General features: G+C 48.0%; 1 protein-coding gene across 5 annotated transcripts in view; it reads right to left on the bottom strand.

Moving 5' to 3' along the window:
• The window catches only part of CAPN5 (calpain 5), a 133,205-nt gene that overhangs the window by 95,832 nt on the left and 14,027 nt on the right, over positions 1 to 23,346 (bottom strand). The window contains exon 1 of one of the 5 annotated variants that reach the window (XM_030557862.1): positions 13,735 to 13,745. The exons of 2 other annotated variants lie outside the window; for them this stretch is intronic. The gene's annotated coding sequence lies outside the window, so the exon portion shown is untranslated. Of the gene's footprint in view, positions 1 to 1,683; positions 1,778 to 1,807; positions 1,966 to 13,734; positions 13,746 to 23,346 lie in introns of those variants that run through there. 2 more of the 5 variants (XM_030557880.1, XM_030557871.1) reach the window with 2 other exon arrangements.

Below are 23,346 nucleotides of genomic sequence, written 5' to 3'. Positions count from 1 at the left end.
TCAAAGCAGGACCAGTCCCAACTAAATCATCCCAGCCAGAGCTTGGTCAAGCTGGGTCTTAAAAACCTCTAAGGATGGAGGTTCCACCACCTCCCTAGGTAACCCATTCCAGTGCTTCACCAACCTCCTAGTAAAATAGTATTTCCTAATGGCCAACCTAGACCTCCCCCACTGCAACTTGAGACCATTGCTCCTTGTTCTGTCATCTGCCACCACTGAGAACAGTCAAGCTCCATCCTCTTTGGAACTCCCTTTCAGGTAGTTGAAAGCTGCTATCAAATCCCCCCTCACTCTTCTATTCAATTTGCAAACATCTAGAAGATAATAAGGTGATAAGTAAGAGTCAGCATGGATTTGTCAAAAACAAATCATGTCAAACTAACCTGATGGCTTTCTTTGAAAGGTAACAAGCCTTATGGATGGGGGGAAGCAGTAGATGTGGTATATCTTCACTTTTGTAAGGCTTTTGATACCGTCCCACATGACCTTCTCATAAACAAACTAGCGAAATGCAATCTAGATGGAGCTACTATAAAACATGACCTATGAGGGAAAAGTGAAAAAACTGGGTTTGGACATGACAACAGTTTTCAAGTACATAAAAGGTTGTTACAAGGAGGAGGGAAGTAAATTGTTCTAGTTAACCTCTGAGGATAGGACTAGAAGCAATGGGCTTAAATTGCCGCAAGGACTGTTTAGGTTGGACATTAGAAAAAACTTCCTAACTGTCAGGGTGCTTAAGCACTGGAATAAATTGCCTAGGAATCTCTGTCATTGCAGATTTCTAAGAGTAGGTTAGACAAACACCCGTCAGGGTGGTCTAATACTTAGTCCTTCCAGGAGCGTAGGGGACTGGACTAGGTGACCTCTTGAGGTCTCTTCCAGTCGTACAACTCTGTGATGGTGGCTGCCCACTGGTGGGGTGAGGAAGAAATGCCCCATTACTTACATACAGCATTGCACAATGGGCAAAGTGCAGTATATGAGCCTGATTCTTCTCTCTGAATTCAGTGGAGTTACCACTCCCCCTCCCTTGAGCCTGATGTAATTTGGGGAAGAATCAGCCCCTTTGGAAACCGCAGTTACTGACCACTGCTGGAATCCAGACCCTGACTTGATGGGCTAGCCTGTGCTCTTATCCAATTTGGTGACACTGATGAGCCTGATTCCCTTCTCGGTCAATCTTTAACTGGTGCAATTCCACTGACTTCCATGAATTGCTCCTGATTAACACCAGGATCAGATTATGGAGAAGATTATTAATAATGAACTAAAAGGAATTGGTGCCAGCCGCCAGGAGATACATTTATTTCCTGCTCCCAGCCTGTTCAGCTTTCCATGCAGACCATTTGGGAGCCTTAAAATTCCACCGCCCTGCAGAAAGGGAAAGTCTTTACACACAGGACCTCTGGGAGGTTGCACCTCTAGGACTGTCGCTGTGCCACGTACTGTACACTTTGATGAGTCACCCAAAAGGTGTTCCACAGTCTGCCAGGAAGCCCCCTGGCCTGGACGATACAACAGAGTGATACATTTTGAGAGAGGAAATGGCCTGGTCTAGTAGTCAAAGCACAGCCTGGGAATCAAGGAGACCAGGGTTCTATGCTCTGCATTTCACTTCCTTTGAGAGTCACTTCACTTATCCCTGCCTCAGTTTCCCCAAGAGGTTAATATAAAACTCACCCACTATCTTGAAGCATTGTGAGGGTAAAGGCATGGGGGGTTGGAAAGGACTTTCATATCCTTTAGATGGAAAGTGCCAAACTTCCTTTGTTTTAACTCTGCACTGTTCTGTGGCCAGACTTACATCTGGTGAATTCCGTCGACTTCAGGGCCTTTACAATAACAAGGCATTTGCTCTTGACCTCAATGGGAGCAGGACTGGGCACTTATGCTGTAAGCCCCTTGGGACAGTAGCTCCCTGTATTTATTGTACAGTGCTGTTTACACGCTGTCATTTGTCCAGCATCATCTGAGCCCGTGCAGAGCAGAGCTGGGGCGCTAGAAGAAAGAGAAGTAAAGAGAAGCCGAAATGAAGAGCCCCATAAGGGAATCTGGGTATGAGCAATCCATCGACCCTAGGGATCTCAAGCAGGTATAGATGATTTGGACGGCAAAAACTGGTGATTATTATTGTTGTTTGTATTACCGTATCACTGAGGAGCCCTAGTCACGGACCAAGAGCCTGTTGTGCTAGGTCCTGTACTAACACAGAACAAGGAGATGGTCCCTGCCCCAAAGAGTTTACAATCCAAGTATAAGACAAGAAACAACAGATAGATGACAGACAGACGAGGAAATACAAGGAAACATGGATAGTGCTGTCAGCAGGACAGCCAGTGGTCTCAGCACATCCACAGTTTAAAAAACTGTTGCCAAGGTTTTTTCTAGGCAAGACATCAAAGGAAAGTTTTGAAAGAGGATACTGAGGTAGCTTTGCAGATGTTTTATGGAGAGCAACTCCCAAGCACAAAGGGAAACCTGGGAGAAAGCGCGAAGGTGCTCATTTGAAAATTTAACAAGAGGCTGCCAGAGGCTGGGATCAGTGCAATTAGAGGCGGAAGTCAACACCTTGGTAGTGAAGGAGGGCGGATGGGAAGAGGGTTATGAGACTTATCTTGACCTTCACAGCCTTGATAGGATAGAGGAGGGGGAGACAGGGGAAGGAAGCAATGAGAGGGGTGACATGGTCAAGGCAACAGAAACTGGGTATCAGTGGGGCAAGACTGCATTTGTCAAGGGCAGAGAGAAGGATAGAGGATGAGGAGAGCCTGGATGAGAATTTTAGCTGCATAAATGGCTAGCAAAGGCCATAGCTTAGAGATGTTATGCAGAAGGAATCAGCAAGATTTAACCCTAGTTTGGATTTAAGATTGGGTATCTTTCTACGAGACGTGCTTTAGCTCAACTAGAAGTTTAGCTGATGCAGAAACCACTTGGTGAAATGCTATGGTCTGTGTCTGTAGGAGGTCAGGCCAGAGGGACTGTAATAATCCCCCTTGGCTTTAAAATCTATGACTACATGGTAATTACATCTCCCAGCGTAAGAGCTCTGGGTGTAAACCAATCGCTTTAGGCTGTGCTTTTGAACACAGAGGTTTGTGTTTCCTTTGCAGGCTAGAACTCTGATAGGTTTCTTCCAACCTACAATCTCCACTGTGGTCCTCAGAGAGCTGTGCTAAGCTCCTATGCTATGATTCAGTAGGTGGCACTCTCCCCCTTAGTCAGTATGGTATTAGGGGACACTATTACTGGATGTACCACCATCCATGTAAGAGGTAAAACATGTAAAACAGAGGTCCCAACAATCTGTGATCACCGAGTCTACATATCAGAGGGGTAGCCGTGTTAGTCTGGATCTGTAAAAGCAGCAAAGAGTCCTGTGGCACCTTATAGACTAACAGACGTTTTGGAGCATGAGCTTTCGTGGGTGAATACCCACTTCCTCAGATGCATGTAATGGAAATATCCAGGGGCAGGTATATATATGCAGGCAAGCTAGAGATAATGAGGTAGTTCAATCAGGGAGGATGAGGCCCTGTTCTAGCAGTTGAGGTGTCTACATAGCAGCTAGACACCAACTGACTCTGGCTCACGGGCTTGGGCTGCGGGGCTGTTTCATTGCGGTGTAGGTTCTGGGCTGGAGCTGGAGACTAGGCTCTAGGACTCAGCGAGATGAGAGGGTCCCAGAGCTCAGGCTCAGAAGTCTATACAAGCCCTGCAAGCCTGAGTCAGCTGGCACAGGCCAGCCACAGGTGTTTAGTTGCTGTGTAGACATACCCAAAACTGCCAATGCCAGAGTCTTGCAAAAGTAAGGTTATTGGCTTGTGAAATTCCAGCTTAGGCAACTACTGCCTATAAACATATATTCCCCCTACACTTTTAGTTGATACAGTACGCTTCAGTTCCTGACCTAAAAGTTGGCAGGGTGTTGCTGTGAGCTGTTAAACAGCTGGTACTTTCCACCCAAGAGGTGGCTGCATTTCAGCATGCAGAGTAAAGTGATTCCTGCTGGTAAAGTACTCTGGGATCCCCTGGGATGGTAGGCACTATGTAAATATAACTTTAATTATTATAAACAAATGACTCACTGATGGAAATCAATTTGGTTTGCAAAGGAGACTCTCAAGTGAACCGAGAAAGAATATTGCAGTTCAAGAATATTTGTTAAAAACCATGAAAGAGAAAGGTAGAATTCTGACACTGCCTGCTTTTAAATCCATCATTGCCTCTAATTTACACGTTAGATTTGGCACATTAAAATGCTCCAGGCAGCCTAGCTGCTTTTTTCTCTTGCACAAAAGCCAGGAGAACCAAGTTCAGAAACCACAAAGGAGTATTAGAAACAAACACTTCCATGGCTGAGGCAAAATAAATACAACCTGGGCGAGAAAGATCAAGGCCATCACATCTTAACGATAATGGAAATATGATGCACAGACTGTGGATTAAAACACTGGTGCATTAAAACACAGCATGAATCCAGATGTGAGGCACAGCAGTTAAGAGGCTGAAAGGGCTAAAATGGGAGAGACGTTGTCTTGGAGGAGGTCAATCATATGACTCAGGTATATTACGGAATTCCCTTTATCGCCTCCAGAGATTTGGGGGCATTGGAGCCAGCCAGCACGGCCAGCTGGTAGTGATTATGCATATAAGTGCTGAAACCAGGATAACTGTTTATTATACAAGTAGGGTCCGATTGCAAACTAAAAGACTATTCTCTTCCCACTGCAGAAATTCCACCCCTCCAGAACCGGGGCTGCTACGGCACAACATCTGGGCTTAACGACATCACTCTGCATGCAGTCTGGCACGACAACACATGCCACTTGGGGCAACTTCTAGAATTCAGTGGCCTGATCCCTGCATGGTACAGAAGGTCTTTAGCCTTCTGATCATAGGGGGGAAATCCTGATCCCAACGAAGTGAGAGGGAGTTTTGCCATTGACTTCAATGGAGCCTTGATTTCAACCAGTGTCTTATTTTCTAGCTTCACGTTATGTTGCTAGCAATACCCAAGTTCTTTCAATGTTTGCGTCTGCAGTGAAGCGGAAACTCTGCACTTGATCAAAGCCCGTGTGACCAGATTCCCTCCTTATAAACAAATACATTCAACAAAGCTGGAAAAATACCACACGCGCAGCAAGGCAATACTGCTTGGTGTCCTCTCTCCCACGTGTTTTGCCCCACTAAAGACACAATCAAACAAGCAGTGAGTCAGCCAACTTGTTTTTCCACCTATTCACGGGAGACTCAGAACAGCTTGGGTGTTACCAGATCCACCAAACCATAAAACAAACCACTTCACCCAGTTTCTACACAGAACATGGACTGACAGAAATCTAGGCTGGAAGAGACCTCAAGCGGCTGCCCCACACTGCAGGTGGTTTATGTACATCTCCTAATTAAACCATCCCTGACAGATACTTGTCTAACCTATCCTTAAAAACCGTCACTGACAGGGATTCCACAACCTCCGTTGGAAACCTATGTGACACTGGCAGACCAGGCGTCAGCTCATGCCAAGATCCCCGCACCTCAGCTGAAGACCAACAAATACATAGTTGGAGTCCGTCGGGCTCACCTGTCAGTCCTGTTAACATGGGCACTAGAACTATAAGCATGTGTTCAGTCGTTACGGAACGCTTGTGAGTTGCTGCCTGCACTAATGTCACTTATAACATTTGCACCCCAGACTGTAAGGTGGTAACTGAGCATTTGTACTGTGTGCCTCGCTGACTATGCAAATCGCCAGACAAGAGAGAGACATTAACCAGTGTGGGGATGTCCCTGGGTGTTCTGCCCAACAGGGAAGGCTAATCAACACCAGATGGACTATCCCGCCATGAAAACCCCTAATAAGTGGGAACTAGATCTCCATGCTGCTTGGACTCTGAGTGGTATATACAGGACATATGGACCTTGCTTATTATAGAAGCTTCTACTACCTTCTGAAACTTAAGATTGTAATTCATTTGTGGGTTTATATGTTTACCTGCTTTAACCTTGTAAATAGCTCTCTTGTTTCCTTTTCCTGTATAATAAATCTTTAGATAGTTTATTATAGGATTGGCTACAAGCATTGTCTTTGGAATGAGATCTAAAATGGAATTGACCTGGGATAAGTGACTGGACCATTGGCAGTGGGAGTAACCTGAATGTTGCTGTGATTGGTGGGGTAAGGGACCATCTATCACAAAGGCAGGCGTACCTGGGCAGCAAGACACATCAGAGCACCCCAGGGGACTGTTTGTGACTCCATGTTAAAGCTGTTATAGTGCCTGAGTAGGTTACACTTCGGAATGTTAAATGTTAACCGGTAAGCACTAGTCTTACTGGCTAACCCGTCGTCACTGTTAATCCCTGGGCTGGCCGGGCAGCTGGCCGGATCGGCCCCGACCACGCCAGCCGGCCAGCCCTTTAATTGGTTAACCATTTGAATGAAATATTTTTTAATCATTTAAATGGTTCACTTTTTAAACTGCATTTACATCCCTAGTTACACTTGATAACTGGCTGGCGAAATCCAAGATTAGAACTCTCAACCAGCCTGGGGTTTGTGTCCTGCTTCTTCACAGTCTGCCCTGAGGTTGGTCCATGTGCTCTTCCGAGCCACTGCCAGACAGCTGGTCAGTCTATTCCAGAGCGTAACTGCCCTTCTAGTTAGAAAGTGTTTCCTAACATCCAACGTGAACCTCCCTTGCTGCAGATTAATCCCATTACTACTTGTCCCACCATGGGTGGACATGAAGAACAATCATTGTCCTCTCCATCACAGCCCTTAACATATTTGAAGACTGTTCTCAGGTTCCCCATCAGTCTTCTTTTCTCAAGACTAAACATGCCCAGTTTTTTAACCCTTCCTCACAGGTCAGGTTTTCTGAACCTTTTATCATTTGTGTTGTTCTCCTCTGGACTCTCTCCAATCCTTGCAGTGCAGCATCCAGAACGGGATTCCTGTCGTCACCACCACCTCGCTGGCAGTGTGCACCTTGAGGAGCGATGGCACTGACCACAACCGCAAGGTGGCAGTGGCGGCGGCCAGCAGGAGCGAGGCACACAGCCAGCATTGCACCTACCCTGCAGGCAGGAGGTAGTGGAGACAAATCACGGGCTTGGGGAGTCCCACCAGGCAGCAGCGCTGATACACGTTCAGGGGCAAGTGTTGGGTCCGAGTCAAGTCTGAAAAGGACTCAACACGCTCAGGCTGGGTTTTAAACTGGAGTCCGAACAGATCTCTACCCCGTATTGCTAAGAACTGAAGAAGATGTCCCTGAAGCAAAAGTGTTAAAGGCCTGTGATTCCGAAGCGGCAAGTTCTGGGTTCGAGTCTAGCTCTAGAGTCACTGAAGTTCCAAGTAGCCATGGGATTATTCTTATTATTTGCCTAAAGGCCTCAACCAAGATCACGGCCCCACTGTGCTATGCATTGTACAGACACATAGTAAAAGCTGATGTCTGCCCCCAAACAGCTTATGGTCTAGTGAGACATGGAGTGGGATGGGAAACTGAGGCACAGAGTGGGGCACTGACTTGCTCAAGGTCACCCTGCAGGTCAGTGGCTAATCCAGGGAAGAGAATCAAGGCCTCCTTCTGGCCCAGTGCCCCACCCTGCCTGTCAGTGGGCTGCAGGTTCAGTACACCCTATTTTATATATCATGGGACATGTAACAGGGTGGACCCCCGCTCCTGCCCAGAATGGTTAAAAACAGCCCTGGGAGCGGGCTGTGGATGGAGAAGGCAGCTTTTAGGCTGGGCTGACTGGGGGAAGTGGCTGCAGCTGGGGCCATGCACCAAACTGAGCAACAGGGCCTTATAAGAAGGCCAGGGAAGCCAGGAGCAGAAAGACTCTCCCTCTGCCTGTAGAGGGAGAAGAGCCTGGCTGCAGGGAGCTGGACACAAGGTACCTGAGTGGAGCAGGGCTGGGGAAAGGCAGAGAAGCAGGGGAGCTCCAGCCTGGAAAGCCCCAGGCTGTGGCCTAGCACTGGGCTAATAGGTACTGGGGGTTGCAGAGGACAGCCCAGGGGTAGGCCAAGGCAGCAGGTCCAAACCCAACCTTGCCAGTGATGAGTGGCTGATACAGCAGTCTGACCCAGTGACTGGCAGTAGCCCGATACTGAGGCCAGGTGGGCATAGTGGGTGGGGGTTCCCCAGAGAGGGGAGACCCTAAGACTGAGGGGTTACTGCCAGGGGCAGCACCCCAGGTAAAAGGGCCCGGGTCCAGGGAGGGACACGGGGGCCAGAGGACAGGTGGATCACCGGCCTGCAGAGGGCGCTCCGGAGCTGGAATGAGCTAATTCCCCGAGGACAACCAGCAGGAGGAGCCGCAGGGGTGAGTCCGCTCGTCTACAGAACAGTAGAAATGTACTAGTATCTACATAGCAGCTTTATTTTTGCAAAGCAGTAAATTAAGCCATCTCTCAGCAAACCTGGGGACATCCTTCAGAAGGTGGGGATACAGCCAGGACAAGAGGCCACGCGTCTAGTGATGCCCAGTATGTGCTCTAGGAAAGGAAGAGGGAACAGGTATGTACCTGGCACAATAAACACAGCTGCCCAATGATGGAAGATGGAGGAAAACACATTGTCACTGCTACCCTCTTGGCAAGAGGGCACAGGCAGGAGGCGAATTAACCAGTGATGAGTGCCCCACTAGTAGGAGGAGGAGTGGGGTAACAGAGCCATCTGTTCATGCCTCAGAGGCAACTGGGTGGGAAGTTCTCCTTCAGGTGACACAGATGAGATTGTGCAAAATGAAAAACATTCCCTGCCTGAGAATCACCAGGAAATCCAGAGACACAAAGTGGGAAACAAAAACCAGCTGAGAGAGCCAGGCCCTCGCTGCAGGACACAAGCTGCGTGAGTCTGTCAGAGAATGAGAGCAATGAGCCCTTTGCCAACCATGATTCTTCATAGCTATGATGCTGGGCAGGTCAAAATAATGATCTGTGTAGTCCCCTATTTACTAGCATCTCTCAGCACCTCACAATATTGATTATATTTATCGGCCGAGCTCCCGCCGGGAGGTAAGCAGTGCTGGTATCCCCATTTTATAGATGGGGAACTAAGACACCGGGAGACTACGGCCTGGTCTACACTAAAAAGTTAGGTTGACCCAGCTTCGTTGTGCAGGGATGTGAAAAATCTGCACCCCTGAGAGACGTAGTTAAGCCGGCCCAACCCCTGGTGCAGACAGCACTAGGTTAATGGAAGAATTCTAGCTACTGCCTCTCGGGGAAGTGGATTCCCTACACAGATGGGAGAACCCCTCCCGTCAGCATTGATAGTGTCTATACTGAAGTGCTACAGCAGCAGCTGGAGTGTTTCACGTGTAGACCAGCCCTACAGGTGTGTCTGCACTGCATCATAAACCCAGGTCTGTGGGACCCGCGCTTGTGCGCTTGATGTTTCCAAGCCAGCACTTGAGCGTCCATTCTACAATTGGTGGACCGCGCTAACACATCCATATTGCATTGCGTAGACCTTCTGACTCAGGTCTGTGGCCTGAGCCATGTCCACACTGCAAAGTGACAGGGGTTGGATCTGAGTCACAGCGGGCCCTAGGACCCAGGTCCTGAGTGTTCACTAATCCGAGTCAGATTGATTTATGCGTGGATGGAAGGGGAGCCTGGGCTCAAACCGGAGTCAGAGCCCAGGCTTAGAGTGCAGTGTAGACATACCCTAAGTGATCACACAAGAGGCCTGTTGCAGAGCAAGGAATAGGGTCTCCTGAGTCCAAAAGGGAATAGGGTCTGCCTGGACACAGCTTTTCTTTGTAGACATTGTGGAGAAACTGTGTAAACCTCATTTGAATCGGGTTCCACTTGAAAAGGCTTTTGGCCTGCAGTGTTAGGGTTAAACCTAAGGGAAATTGCTGAGAGTCACTGGTTTCGCCTCACTGATGCAAATACCAAGGGGACTCCCACTTATTAGAACCACTTAGAGTTCCTCATTCCTCACACTGAAACATATACAGATCACTGGCCCGTTACCAGACAGTTGCTGTTGGATACAAACAACTCTGAGGAAGTGGGAAGAGAGTGACCAACAACAAACAGCCTAGAACAACATGTTTGCTACATAGCTTGTGGTGTGTCTTAAAAACACAATTCCCTGGCAGCTCTTATGTTTTCTAAAGCAGCAGAGCCGATTTCCACTGTGCCCAGATCTCATCCCACAGCAAGTTCCCACTGGGAAACAGGGCCCTTTCAATCCCATCTCAATTCACTTACTTTGACCACTGGATCTTACACCTTCATCACAGCTGGTGACACACAGCTGTCTCGAATCAGTTTCACTTTTCAGTTTCTCCTGTGGCATCACAATGCTTAAGCATTTTGTTTCCTAACACTCCAGGGGCAAGTTTCTTTTCAACCAGGTTTCCATTGCAGAAACTTGTGGTCAACTTTTTTCTTGTTTCGTTTTGCTTTAAACCACAAAAGCTCAGAATAGCAGCACGTGGCCAGCCCCTGCTTATGCTCCAAAAGAGCCCCAGCAACACAACGCTGGGGAAACTATTCTCTACGAGAATATTTGCGTGTGCATAAAATTCACTTTTTTCACTATTGCAGCACCTTTTAGACAAATTATTTCAACTATTCAGAGATACTAAGGCCAGAAGAGACCATTACAATCATCTCATCTGACCTCCTGCATAACCCAGACTACAGAACTTCGCCTAGTAATTCCTCCTTTCTGTTTGAGCCATAGCATATCTTTTAGAGAAATATCCAACCTTGGTTTATGGGCTGAGGAATTATCCTAGGGGTGGAATGAGCTTGTAAATTGCAGCTTGGGGATGGGCACCAAGAATCCCTGGGTTCTAATCCTGATGCTGTCAAGCTCTGACACTGACCAGCCTGCAGAATATTTTGCAAACATATAGCACGTTACAAGCATTACTTAGTTAGGACTCCTAACATCACCATCAAGTGGATAAATACTATTGTGCCCATTTCACAGAGAGGGGAGGCTGAGGATCAAAGAGGTTAACTGCCCAAGTCACAAACCAAGTGTCAGAATCAGAATCCAAGTCACCTGAATCCCAGACCAATGGCTAGATGAGACATACCTGTCTACAATGAAATCTTAAACCAAATAAATAAATAAGTAAATACCTGTAGAATCATTTGTGCTGGGCTCCGGTATGGTAAACGGATTTTTTTTAAACCACAAAACCCTACAATTTGTACTAAAGTGGAGTGTCATTAACTAACGTTTGTGAAGCACATTAAGATATTCTAATGAAAGTTTCCAGGGGTCTGATCCAAAACCCACTGGGATCAACAGCAGAACTCTCGCTGGCTTCAGGAGGCTTGGATCAGACCCTGTTACTAACAACAACAGTGTCATTAGCATCACATACAGCCAGACACTTGCAGACACGCTGTCTAGATAGAGTGTATGCAGACACAATGCTCGCTATTGCTGAGGGCCAGTTTTGTCAGGCGGTTTTAACATTGCAAGTGTGGACCCTGATTTCACCTAGGTGACATGTTTGGACAAGTTAGGGCCCTAGCCATCCGGGCAGGCTGTGCATCAGTCAGGCTGGCATAAAGTGGGGAACAGGACATGCTTACAAGCCTCTACAGCTGGGACACACGTCAGGAGGTGCTCTGGGGCAGGGCGTGGGTGAACCAGAGGGGCAGGAGGGGGCATGCAAAGGCAGACTCGCTCCTCGGTGAGTCCATGCCATGCCAAGTTGTGACCCAGGGACTTCCAAAGGCAACTAGCAGAGGGCCTAAGGGGTGCATAAGGGTTACGGGAATCCCCTGCGCTTGATATTTACATTCTAGTTCACCAAATGGGTCGTGTAAGGTGTCTAATGAAAGCCTGTGTCATCATCCCCAGTGCAAGATGTATGTGTGGGAACAGATGAGTTGGGTATATACACAATGTGATGTTCTCTAGGTCTGCAGTTAAAAAACAAGCCACTCAAAGGCAGCGTGTCTTGAGACAAACTCTTCCAGACAGGGGATGGGAGACACTTATCTCAGTGGGCGGGCACTGAGCAGTCTAAGTACTGCAGAGACTTCAGAAGGAAGCTAACAGGAAGAGGTAACCAGTGGTGCTGGGGAGGGCTGGGGGACCTATAGAGGCAAACAGCGGGAGGTGGCGAGGAACTTATCTTGAGGTGAAGAACAAAGGTCTATTCTGGTATATTCAGGTGTGCAAACAGACACCCTGGCATCCTTCACCCAGTGGTAAACTGACAGCAAGTTTGCGTCAGGAAAAAGGGTTCCCAGTCAGGCTTGGTGGCAATTGCTGAAGAGAACTTTGGGCGAGATCAACTTCTTTAGCCGAGAGGTTAATTGTTAGTTTTGTCTCTAGAAAGCGTGTTACGATTTTGCTTTTTTCATAACCATTTTCCTATCTCTCCTACGGGTTATTATTTGAACCTCATTTCTTTCTTAAATACATTTTCTTTCATTTTATAATTGAACTCAAGTGCTGTGTGTAACACAGGAGCGGTGATTTAACGTAAAACCAGGGTACGCTGTCCTGCTGGGAACACAGGATCTGGGATTTCTGTGGGTATCCAGCGATCGGGGCTGGATACCACAGGGGGACACTTTGAAGGGACGCAGAGACTGGGGTGCATCTGTTATCAACCTGCCAGGCAAAGAGGGGACTGGCGGAGCGCAGAGGAGAGTGGCTGACAGGCTGGCTGTGTTAGGGGGCTGACACCCAGCTTGTGCTGACAAGACTCCCTTGTGCTGGAGGCAGGGGGCAAGCAGGTGATTCTCAGCCCTGAGGTGGGTCACACAAGGCCCCATAGGGGGATTTGAAATAAGGACACGAGTTAGGGCAGCTTTCAGGCTGGGGCAGCCTCAGCCACCCCTGCATGGGGGAGGCCGTTTGCACCTCCTCTCTGTCCCTGCGCTACGCCTCCCCCGCCGTACGCAGAGCTGGTATAAGCATTTCCATAGGGGCACTCTGCCTTGCCAAGAGTGTCGCTCCCCTCCTCTTAACAGCACTGGGGATATGCGGAAAGAGCAGGACCCGAGCTCCATGCACAGCTCTGACAATGGCAGGATATCCTCGGCTCAAGAAGCACTTCCACCTAGGGAGTCACTGGAGGGCACATTCCTGGCATTCACTCGCAAGCTGCCAAGCAGCACACAAACAGAGCCCGCGGACACTGCTGGCACACAGTTCCAGACCCCCAGTGACGCGCTGCTATCTCCTGGGAGCGGCCAGTTCTCCGAGAGATGCTGAAGGAGAAGCGATTGCAATGATGCAGTCCTAGGCCCTGATCCGAAACCCACGACAGGCAGCAGAAAGTCTCCCGTTGACTTCAGGGGGCTTTCATGGTTATTGAACCCTTCTATTGCAACAGCGACTGGAGGCCTCCACCAGGGAAGGTACTGTGCAAAGGTGTGGTAAGTGATGGTCCCTGGCCCACGGAGCTGACAGTCTGAACCGCAAGACAGAACAAGGGAACACAAACAAATGGGGAGAGACAGAACAACAAATCTGACAGGATGTGCACAATGCTCAGCCCCTCAGCAGCAATGCTTCCTACGGCTTGCAGTAGAGGCAGATATGCTAGCGGACAGACCCCTGGACTGGATCTCAGCAGACTTTGGGGGTGTGGATTATTTATTATTGTACTACTGTAGTCAGCTCTAGTCAGGAGCAGGACCCCGGTGTGCTAGGTGCTGTACAAACAGAACAAAAAGCTGGTCCGTGCCTCAAGGAGCTTTCAGTTTCTTCCAGCTCAGCCACTGACCTGCTGGGTGATTTCAGGCGAGTCATGTCCCAACCTGTGCCTCGGTTTCCCCATCTGGTCAAATGGAGATCGCAATACCTGGCCGCCTTTGTAAAGTGCTTTGCGATCTACTGATGAAAAGCGCCGAGTAACAGCAACATAGTCTCCTGCCTGTATTCTGGGACTGGGACTAGGGTGTGGTGGTGGTTTTATGGATTGTGGTGGGAGCTCTTCCCACTCGTAAGGGAGAGAAGGCAGGAAAGCGCTTGTCAAAGAAAGGCAGACTCAGGCAATAGAGGCTCGAATCTCTGGGAGTCGAGATAACAGGATGGAGAGGGAAAGTAGGGCTGAACTGAGGAGGACTCTGTAAGTGAGGACCAGGTGTGTTTGACAAGGTGAAGCGGGGGACAATGGAGGGATTTAAAGATGGGGTGACAATCAGAGTGACAGGCCAAGAAGAGGATCTTAGCTGCAGCACTGTGAATGGGCTGGAGAGACAGCGGGAGCCAGCCAGGCTAAAGAGCAGGAGATGAGATCAAGCCCTAAGGCTTGGACAAGCGCTCTGGCAGCATGGGCACAGAGCCAAGGTCTGACTGCTGAGTGGTTGCGCAGGAAGAAGTGACACCTGGAGACGCAGCCTGGATGCGGGGGTGGAAGATGAGGGAAGAGTCAAAGACGAAGCCAAGATTACGGGCTTGAGTGACAGGGAAAACGATGGTGCTTTCCACCATGGTAGAGAAAGGACCCTCCAAGCAAGGACCAATTTCCCATAGTCCTAGATGCTACACAGACAAGCCACCAGGAAGACAGTCCCTGCCCCAGAGAGCTCACAATCTGCATATCAGCAAGGACACCACAGGTGGATGAAACACACCCGTGGAATGGGAGCCGTCTAGGAGAACAAGGCTACAGACAGAAGAATCTAGCAGAAAACCCAGCTCATCGTCTGCCTGCCCGGTGCCGGATGGGAGTGATAGCAGTGGACTTACGGCTGCTCAGCACATCAGAAAAAACAGGCCTCTGACTTCTTGTTTGACAGCACCCACCTGTGAAGTGTGGCTAAAACCTGCCTCCCCCTGCTACGCTGTCGCCGATGAGCTGTAGGCGTGGTGCTCATACAATGTAAAGTCCTAGACCACTGCTGTGCGATATTGCCCATGTGGTCCCATGGCTCATGCGCTCTGAAGCGTAGCCGTTCGTCTCACACCTTGCCTCTGTGGGCTATGCGCAACCCACAACTTCCTTTCTGTGCCGCCAGCCAATTCGTAACACCAAAACCACCTTCCAGGGAAAGAGCTGCACGGTGCAGAGGGGGGGGTGGGGGGACGGACGAAGAAGTGCCAGGGGGTGCAAGGGGCGGGAAGTTGGGAGTTGATAGGCAAGGTCCCATGGGAATTAAGACTGAGGGGAAAAACAACTGAGGAAAGTTGGCAGTTTTTCAAAGGGACGCTATTAAGGGCCCAAAAGCAAGTTATTCCGATGGTTAGGAAAGATAGAAAATGTGGCAAAAGACCACCTTGGCTTACCCTTGAGATCTTGCGTGACCTACCAAATAAAAAGGCGTCCTATAAAAAATGGAAACTAGGTCAGATCACGAAGGATGAATATAGGCAAATAACACAGGCAAGATTAGAAAAGCAAAGGCACGAAATGAACTCAAACTAGCTATGGGAATAAAGGGAAACAAGAAGACTTTTTATCAATACATTAGAAGCAAGAGGAAGACTAAGGACAGGGTAGGCCCACTGCTCAATGAGGAAGGGATAACAGTAACGGGAGACTTGGAAATGGCAGAGATGCTTAATGACTTCTTTGTTTCGGTCTTCACTGAGAAGTCTGAAGGAATGTCTAGTATAGTGAATGCTTACGGGAAGAGGGTAGGTTTAGAAGAGAAAATAAGGAAAGAGCAAGTAAAAAATCACTTAGAAAAGTTAGATGCCTGCAAGTCACCAGGGCCTGATGAAATGCATCCTAGAATACTCAAGGAGTTAATGGAAGAGGTATCTGAGCCTCTAGCTATTATCTTTGGGAAATCATGGGAGACGGGGGAGATTCCAGAAGACTGGAAGGGGGCAAATATAGTGCCCATCTATAAAAAGGGAAATAAAAACAGCCCAGGAAACTACAGACCAGTTAGTTTAACTTCTGTGCCAGGGAAGATAATGGAGCAGGTAATCAAAGAAATCATCTGCAAACACTTGGAAGGTGGTAAGGTGATAGGGAATAGCCAGCACGGATTTGTAAAGAACGGATTTGTAAAGAACAAATAGTGTCAAACTAATCTGATAGCATTTTTGATAGGATAACGAGCCTTGTGGATAAGGGAGAAGCGGTGGATGTGATATACCTAGACTTTAGTAAGGCATTTGATACAGTCTCGCATGATATTCTTATAGATAAGCTAGGAAAGTACAATTTAGATGGGGCTACTATAAGGTGGGTGCATAACTGGCTGGATAACCGTACTCAGAGAGTAGTTGTTAATGGCTCCCAATCCTGCTGGAAAGGTATAACAAGTGGGGTTCCGCAGGGGTCTGTTTTGGGACCGGTTCTGTTCAATCTCTTCATCAACGATTTAGATGTTAGCATAGAAAGTACGCTTATTAAGTTTGCGGACGATACCAAACTGGGAGGGATTGCAACTGCTTTGGAGGACAGGGTCAAAATTCAAAATGATCTGGACAAGTTGGAGAAATGGTCTGAGGTAAACAGGATGAAGTTCAATAAAGATAAATGCAAAGTGCTCCACTTAGGAAGGAACAATCAGTTTCACACATACAGAATGGGAAGAGACTGTCTAGGAAGGAGTATGGCAGAAAGAGATCTAGGGGTCATAGTGGACCACAAGCTTAATATGAGTCAACAGTGTGATACTGTTGCAAAAAAAGCAAACATGATTCTGGGATGCATTAACAGGTGTGTTGTAAACAAGACACGAGAAGTCATTCTTCCGCTTTACTCTGCGCTGGTTAGGCCTCAACTGGAGTATTGTGTCCAGTTCTGGGCACCGCATTTCAAGAAAGATGTGGAGAAATTGGAGAGGGTCCAGAGAAGAGCAACAAGAATGATTAAAGGTCTTGAGAACATGACCTATGAAGGAAGGCTGAAGGAATTGGGTTTGTTTAGTTTGGAAAAGAGAAGACTGAGAGGGGACCTGATAGCAGTTTTCAGGTATCTAAAAGGGTGTCATCAGGAGGAGGGAGAAAACTTGTTCACCTTAGCCTCCAATGATAGAACAAGAAGCAATGGGCTTAAACTGCAGCAAGGGAGATTTAGGTTGGACATTAGGAAAAAGTTCCTAACTGTCAGGGTAGTTAAACACTGGAATAGATTGCCTAGGGAAGTTGTGGAATCTCCATCTCTGGAGATATTTAAGAGTAGGTTAGATAAATGTCTATCAGGGATGGTCTAGACAGTATTTGGTCCTGCCATGCGGGCAGGGGACTGGACTCGATGACCTCTCGAGGTCCCTTCCAGTCCTAGAGTCTATGAGTCTATGAGTTCAGAGCAAATGTATCTGCCATACAGTAGCATCTACCAGAAGCCTCCAACTGAGAGGTATATTTACATAACCTGAGCCACATGGAAAACCTTTCTGTTTACAGCAGAGAGGAGCGGATAGGGAGCTGTAGACAGGAATTTGAGAGTGTTTGACAGAGGGAGGCTTACAATGGTGAGGCGGACCCGCAACACCTGTGCCAGCACTGCTTCTGTCTCCTCCACCTGCGCCTGTAGCCAGACAGAGCACCAAAGCATGGATGCTTTTACCCAGATTCTGGTGTGGGCTTGCAAAGACTGTAATTTGCAATTTCCACTTACTGATATCCAGGCTGGGGGTGGCATCCAATGTGAAAGGTGCCTACTGGTGGAATCTCTCAGGCAGCAGGTGGGAGAGCTACAGGAGGAGGTGGCCAGGCTGAGGAACATCCATGTCCATGAGCAATTCCTGGACAGTATCCATGTGGAGACAGCTGATGGTGCTGTCCCAGTTGACAGGACTACCGACACACCAGTGAAGGAGGAGATGCCTCAGGGTGTATCTGACACACCAATGGAGGAGGAGGCTCAGGGTGGACACAGCCAGCTGGTTACTTCTAGCAGCAGGCAGTGCTCCACCGCTGCTGCGAACCCTCCTGTTGTGGTAAAAGATAACCATTATGCTCTTCTTGACACAGGAGAGAAGAAATCACCCCCAGCAGTTAAGGGGGTGAAGCCTCGTACCCCTAAGGCTGGGAGGTCTGCTGCCACCACTGATAAGAAACGTAGGGTAGTGGTGGTTGGAGACTCTCTGCTGAGGGGGATGGAGACACCCATCTGTCGCCCTGACTGTTCATCCCGGGAGGTATGCTGCCTGCCAGGGGCCCATATCCAAGATGTTACAGAGGCTTTGTCGAGGATTATCCGGCCTTCTGACTACTATCCCATGCTACTCATCCATGTGGGCACAAATGATACTGCGAGGTGTGATGCTGAGCAGATCAAGAGTGACTACAGGGCTCTGGGAGTACGGGTTAAGGAGTTTGGAGCGCAGGTGGTATTCTCTTCGATTCTTCCTGTTGAAGGTAGGGGTCCGGGCAGAAACAGATGCATCGTGGAGGTGAATGCCTGGCTGCGAAATTGTGTCGCCAGGAGGGCTTTGGCTTCCTCGACCATGGGATGCTATTTGAGGAAGGACTGCTAGGAACAGATGGCGTTCACCTTTCGAAGCGGGGAAAGGCCTTATTTGCGCACAGACTGGCTAACCTAGCAAGGAGGGCTTTAAACTAGGTTCGACGGGGACAGGTGAGCAAAGCCCACAGGTAAGTGGGGAACAAGACCTGGGAGATGGGTTGGAAACAGGAGGGAGCATGGGCTATAATAGCAGAGAGGAAGGAGGGTCAGGGCAAAGCTGGGAGGCAAGATCAAACCAGTATCTTAGATGCCTTTATACAAATGCAAGAAGTATGGGTAATAAGCAGGAAGAACTGGAAGTGCTAATAAATAAATACAACTATGACATTATTGGCATTACTGAAACTTGGTGGGATAATACACACGACTGGAATGTTGGTGTGGATGGGTATAGTTTGCTCAGGAAGGATAGACAGGGGAAAAAGGGAGGAGGTGTTGCCTTATATATTAAAAATGTACACACTTGGACTGAGGTGGAGATGGACATAGGAGACGGAAGGGTGGAGAGTCTCTGGGTTAGGCTAAAAGGGGTAAAAAACACAGGTGATGTTGTGCTGGGAGTCTACTACAGGCCACCTAATCAGGCAGAAGAGGTGGATGAGGCTTTTTTCAAACAACTAACAAAATCATCCAAAGCCCAAGATTTGGTGGTGATGGGGGACTTCAACTATCCAGATATATGTTGGGAAAATAACACCGGGGGGCACAGACTATCCAATAAGTTCCTGGACTGCATTGCAGACAACTTTTTATTTCAGAAAGTTGAAAAAGCTACTAGGGGGGAAGCTGTTCTAGACTTGATTTTAACCAATAGGGAGGAACTTGTTGAGAATTTAAAAGTAGGAGGAAGCTTGGGTGAAAGTGATCATGAAATCATAGAATTTGCAATTCTAAGGAAGGGTAGAAAGGAGTACAGCAGAATAGAGACAATGGATTTCAGGAAGGCGGATTTTGGTAAGCTCAGAGAGCTGATAGGCAAGGTCCCATGGGAATTAAGACTGAGGGGAAAAACAACTGAGGAAAGTTGGCAGTTTTTCAAAGGGACGCTATTAAGGGCCCAAAAGCAAGTTATTCCGATGGTTAGGAAAGATAGAAAATGTGGCAAAAGACCACCTTGGCTTACCCTTGAGATCTTGCGTGACCTACAAAATAAAAAGGCGTCATATAAAAAATGGAGACTAGGTCAGATCACGAAGGATGAATATAGGCAAATAACACAGGAATGCAGAGGCAAGATTAGAAAAGCAAAGGCACAAAATGAACTCAAACTAGCTATGGGAATAAAGGGAAACAAGAAGACTTTTTATCAATACATTAGAAGCAAGAGGAAGACTAAGGACAGGGTAGGCCCACTGCTCAATGAGGAGGGGGTAACAGTAACGGGAGACTTGGAAATGGCAGAGATGCTTAATGACTTCTTTGTTTCGGTCTTCACTGAGAAGTCTGAAGGAATGTCTAGTATAGTGAATGCTTACGGGAAGAGGGTAGGTTTAGAAGAGAAAATAAGGAAAGAGCAAGTAAAAAATCACTTAGAAAAGTTAGATGCCTGCAAGTCACCAGGGCCTGATGAAATGCATCCTAGAATACTCAAGGAGTTAATAGAGGAGGTATCTGAGCCTCTAGCTATTATCTTTGGGAAATCATGGGAGACGGGGGAGATTCCAGAAGACTGGAAGGGGGCAAATATAGTGCCCATCTATAAAAAGGGAAATAAAAACAACCCAGGAAACTACAGACCAGTTAGTTTAACTTCTGTGCCAGGGAAGATAATGGAGCAGGTAATCAAAGAAATCATCTGCAAACACTTGGAAGGTGGTAAGGTGATAGGGAATAGCCAGCATGGATTTGTAAAGAACAAATCATGTCAAACTAATCTGATAGCGTTCTTTGATAGGATAACGAGCCTTGTGGATAAGGGAGAAGCGGTGGATGTGATATACCTAGACTTTAGTAAGGCATTTGATACAGTTTCGCATGATATTCTTATAGATAAGCTAGGAAAGTACAATTTAGATGGGGCTACTATAAGGTGGGTGCATAACTGGCTGGATAACCGTACTCAGAGAGTAGTTGTTAATGGCTCCCAATCCTGCTGGAAAGGTATAACAAGTGGGGTTCCGCAGGGGTCTGTTTTGGGACCGGTTCTGTTCAATCTCTTCATCAACGATTTAGATGTTGGCATAGAAAGTACGCTTATTAAGTTTGCGGACGATACCAAACTGGGAGGGATTGCAACTGCTTTGGAGGACAGGGTCAAAATTCAAAATGATCTGGACAAATTGGAGAAATGGTCTGAGGTAAACCGGATGAAGTTCAATAAAGATAAATGCAAAGTGCTCCACTTAGGAAGGAACAATCAGTTTCACACATACAGAATGGGAAGAGACTGTCTAGGAAGGAGTATGGCAGAAAGAGATCTAGGGGTCATAGTGGACCACAAGCTTAATATGAGTCAACAGTGTGATACTGTTGCAAAAAAAGCAAACATGATTCTGGGATGCATTAACAGGTGTGTTGTAAACAAGACACGAGAAGTCATTCTTCCGCTTTACTCTGCGCTGGTTAGGCCTCAACTGGAGTATTGTGTCCAGTTCTGGGCACCGCATTTCAAGAAAGATGTGGAGAAATTGGAGAGGGTCCAGAGAAGAGCAACAAGAATGATTAAAGGTCTTGAGAACATGACCTATGAAGGAAGGCTGAAGGAACTGGGTTTGTTTAGTTTGGAAAAGAGAAGACTGAGAGGGGACCTGATAGCAGTTTTCAGGTATCTAAAAGGGTGTCATCAGGAGGAGGGAGAAAACTTGTTCACCTTGGCCTCCAATGGTAGAACAAGAAGCAATGGACTTAAACTGCAGCAAGGGAGATTTAGGTTGGACATTAGGAAAAAGTTCCTAACTGTCAGGGTAGTTAAACACTGGAATAGATTGCCTAGGGAAGTTGTGGAATCTCCATCGCTGGAGATATTTAAGAGTAGGTTAGATAAATGTCTATCAGGGATGGTCTAGACAGTATTTGGTCCTGCGATGAGGGCAGGGGACTGGACTCGATGACCTCTCGAGGTCCCTTCCAGTCCTAGAGTCTATGAGTCTATGAGATCAAGACCCCAGTGAGCTGGGTGCTGTACATACATACGTACATACACACACACCATGTAATTAGACAAGACGGGCAAGGAATCGGCAGGGGAAACAGCGACCCAGAGAGGTGAAGTGACTTGCCCAAGGACACCCAGGAGGTGAGTGGCAGAGCATGGAGTGCACAGACCCCGCCCAGTGTTGTATTCGCTAGACCACACTGCACCAGCAAGACCAGTCCCCTTCCCTTTGGAGATCTGGGGGTTCTTGGAGTCTGAAATTCAGGGGGAACCTTGCGGAAGAGGCAAAAGCCAAACTCAAAGGAGCAAACTAGTTCCCACGAAAACTCCCGGCTCCTTCCAGTCCAGTCAACCTGTCTGGATCAGCTAAGCCTGTCGGCAACAGCCTCTCCCTCACACCAGAGAAACCTGTGCAGGGCAGGAAGTCCCATGCCTTCCTTTCCAGCTTTTCTATCAGGGGAAAGGCCAGGAGTTCCTCCTGTCCACATGTAGGAGCAGGGTGCTTCAGCCCCCTAAAAGAGCAAATAACCCGAGACCCACACATCTCAGCATATCCAGATGCCCAAACCACTCCCCACTACAGTGCTGGCATTAGCTACCCTCTGTGTCTGTGCAGTAACAGCCGGGCAGTGGCTCCAGTGGGAACTAACCCACTAACCCTGCTCCAGTACCAGAGGGATCTGCAGTGCGAGCTTGGCATGGAGCATAGCTCTTCCCCCTGAATGCCCAGGGAGCAAACACTATCCTCTAAAGCCTGGTGTGACGGGAAGGCTCCCTCTCCTTCCTGGCTCCACTCCGCTCACCCCAATGGAGAGGCCATAATTGGCCCATCTCCAATGACCGTTCCTCTTTGCTGTGCACAGAAGCTGCACATACAGAACACACTGCCTCCACGGCTGCTCCAAAGCACGAAGCACATATCAGAACATGGGAGAAGCTGTTATGTCCAACCCCCACCCCACCCCGCTCCATGACTTTTCATTAGAGCTCAAGATGCAGCATACAACCACTAAAGAAAGATCTATTACTGAGCTCTGCAGATCATAGAATATTAGGGTTGGAAGGGATCTCAGGAGGTCATCTAGTCCAACCTCCTGCTCAAAGCAGGACCAATTCCCAACCAAATCATCCCACCCAAGGTGTTGTCACGCCTGACCTTAAAAAGTTAAGGAAGGAGATTCCATCACCTCCCTAAGTAACTCATTCCAGTGCTTCACCACCCTCCAAATAATATGGAGATTTACCTGTCTCATAGAACTGAGAGGTCATTGAGTCCAGCCCCTGCCTTCACTAGCAAGACCAGGTACTGATTTTTGCCCCAGATCTCTAAGTGGCCCCCCCTGAGGGCTGAACTCACAACCCTGGGTTTAGCAGGCCAATGCTCAAACCATTGAGCTATCCCTCTCCTTGGATAATGCCCCCTTGAAAAAATACACTTCTGGGCATATCAATTCCTCATTTCCTCCCTCCGTGCTCTCAGTGGCCCTGACTCACTTGCTTCCTGCCAAGCCAGTTAATAATTACAAGCAGCAGCAGGAGCTGTGAAAGAGAGAGTGGGCTCACGAAGCACACATCCTGAGCGTGCCCAACTCCCCAGGGCTCGTAACAAATCACAGCTCTGGTAAATTACAGGAATCTTCTTCCAGGCATCACTGTACAGACACAGAGACAGTCTCTACCCCAGAGAACTTTCAATCCAGTTTGAGACAAGACAGGAGGGAGTGTCACAAACGAGCATTTTGGGGTTGATTATATTCTGGGAGGGAAAGGGGCTGGGGACTATGACCTGGAGGATATTCAGACCCCCTATATACAAACTCAACGTTCAGATTGCGTGGATACGCATACCCCTTCTCCACCCAAAGACA

The sequence above is a fragment of the Gopherus evgoodei genome, chromosome 1 (assembly GCF_007399415.2).
Source record: "Gopherus evgoodei ecotype Sinaloan lineage chromosome 1, rGopEvg1_v1.p, whole genome shotgun sequence".
Taxonomy (NCBI): Eukaryota; Metazoa; Chordata; order Testudines; family Testudinidae; genus Gopherus; species Gopherus evgoodei.
The sequence above is the reverse complement of the archived record's forward strand: the minus strand, read 5'-3'. Positions and strand labels throughout refer to the sequence as shown.